This window comes from Mchenga conophoros, linkage group LG13 (assembly GCF_057382185.1).
Source record: "Mchenga conophoros isolate Kocher_MC1m ecotype Shallow Benthic linkage group LG13, M_conophoros_male_GT1.1, whole genome shotgun sequence".
Lineage (NCBI taxonomy): Eukaryota > Metazoa > Chordata > Actinopteri > Cichliformes > Cichlidae > Mchenga > Mchenga conophoros.
The window spans coordinates 32,337,980-32,340,479 of NC_140538.1; positions in this window are offsets into that span (position 1 = coordinate 32,337,980).

Consider the following 2,500-nt stretch of genomic DNA (forward strand, 5'->3'; position numbering starts at 1 on the left):
CACATTACCCCCCCCCCCCCCCCCTCCTGCAGTTAACCCTGTACCACATATCTAGCACGGACCTTGACCTCCAGCAGGCCCCGGGGACCCACATTACCCCCCCCCCCCTTCCCCCTGCAGTTACCCTGTACCACATGTCTAGCATGGACCTTGACTTCCAGCAGGCCCCGTGGACCCACATTACCCCCCCCCTGCAGTTACCCTGTGCCACATATCTAGCATGGACCTGGACCTCCAGCAGGCCCTGGGGACCCACATACTCCCCTGCTCTACTCCCCCACTAGCTTTCCTTTCTTGCAGTTACGCTCCAGCGCATATCCAGCATGGACCTTGACCTCCAGCAGGCCCCGTGAACCCACATTACCCCCCCCCCCGCAGTTAACCCTGTACCACGTATCTAGCACGGACCTTGACCTCCAGCAGGCCCCGGGGACCAACATACTCCTCTGCTCTACTCCCCCACTAGCTTTCCTTCTCCCGCAGTTACCCTCCACCACAAATCCAGCATGGCCCTTGCCCTCCAGCAGGCCCCGAGGACCCACATACTCCTCCGCTCTAATCCCCCATGAGCGTTCCTTCTCCTGCAGTTACCCTCCACTGCATATCCAGCATGGCCCTTGACCTCCAGCATGCCCCGGGGACGCACATCCTCCCCTGCTCTAGTCCCCCACTAGCTTACCTTTCTTGTAGTTACGCTCCAGCGCATATCCAGCATGGACCTTGACCTCCAGCAGGCCCCGTGGACCCACACTTAAGCCCCCTCCCACTGACAAAGCAAAACACCACTGGCAAAATCCTCGTGCCCCTGGTACTCCAGAATGTAAATTCAAACATGCCCCTGGTACACTGCGCAGAAACACTTTGCCACACACACGCACGCACTGCTTGTGCCTATGGTACGACAACTTTTCTCGTACCTATGGTACGACAACTTTTCTCGTGCCTATGGTACGACAACTTTTCTCGTGCCTATGGTACAACAACTTTTCGCCGTGCCCCTGGTACACCGCTCAGTAGCACTTTGCCACACAAACTCTCCTCGTGCCTATGGTACGACAACTTTTCTCGTGCCTATGGTACAACAACTTTCCTCCGTGCCCCTGGTACGACAGCTTTTCTCGTGCCTATGGTACAACAACTTTTCTCGTGCCTATGGTACAACAACTTTCCTCCGTGCCCCTGGTACGACAGCTTTTCTCGTGCCTATGGTACAACAACTTTTCTCGTGCCTATGGTACAACAACCTTTCGCCGTGCCCCTGGTACACCGCTCAGTAGCACTTTGCCACACAAACTCTCCTCGTGCCTATGGTACGACAACTTTTCTCGTGCCTATGGTACAACAACTTTCCTCCGTGCCCCTGGTACGACAGCTTTTCTCGTGCCTATGGTACAACAACTTTTCTCGTGCCTATGGTACAACAACTTTCCTCCGTGCCCCTGGTACGACAGCTTTTCTCGTGCCTATGGTACAACAACTTTTCTCGTGCCTATGGTACAACAACCTTTCGCCGTGCCCCTGGTACACCGCTCAGTAGCACTTTGCCACACAAACTCTCCTCGTGCCTATGGTACGACAACTTTTCTCGTGCCTATGGTACAACAACTTTCCTCCGTGCCCCTGGTACGACAGCTTTTCTCGTGCCTATGGTACAACAACTTTTCTCGTGCCTATGGTACAACAACTTTTCGCCGTGCCCCTGGTACACCGCTCAGTAGCACTTTGCCACACACACACTCCTCGTACCTATGGTACGACAACTTTTCTCGTGCCTATGGTACGACAACTTTTCTCGTGCCTATGGTACAACAACCTTTCCCCGTGCCCCTGGTACACTGCGCAGAAACTCTTTGCCACACACACACACCACTCGTGCCTATGGTACGACAACAGGCCCCGGGGACCTACATCGCACCTTGCTCTTGCCTCCCTTACAGCTGAAAAAGGTCCATGCCTGTGCCCTGGCCCTGCTGAAATTCCCTCTCCATTTAGCCGAGGCAGTGAGTCGGCCTCCTGTCTCCCTTTACGGTCGAAAAAGATGTGCTCCTGGGCGCGCTGGCCCTGCTGCTACTCACATCGGGCATGGACCTGGACCTCCAGCAGGCCCCGGGGACCTACATCGCACATTGCTCTTCCCTCCCTTACAGCTGAAAAAGGTCCATGCTTGTGCCCTGGCCCTTCTGAAATTCCCTCTCCATTTAGCCGAGGCAGAGAGTCGGCCTCCTGTCTCCTTTACGGTCGAAAAAGATGTGCTCCTGGGCGCGCTGGCCCTGCTGCTACTCACATCGGGCATGGACCTGGACCTCCAGCAGGCCCCGGGGACCTACATCGCACATTGCTCTTCCCTCCCTTACAGCTGAAAAAGGTCCATGCTTGTGCCCTGGCCCTTCTGAAATTCCCTCTCCATTTAGCCGAGGCAGAGAGTCGGCCTCCTGTCTCCTTTACGGTCGAAAAAGATGTGCTCCTGGGCGCGCTGGCCCTGCTGCTACTCACATCGGGC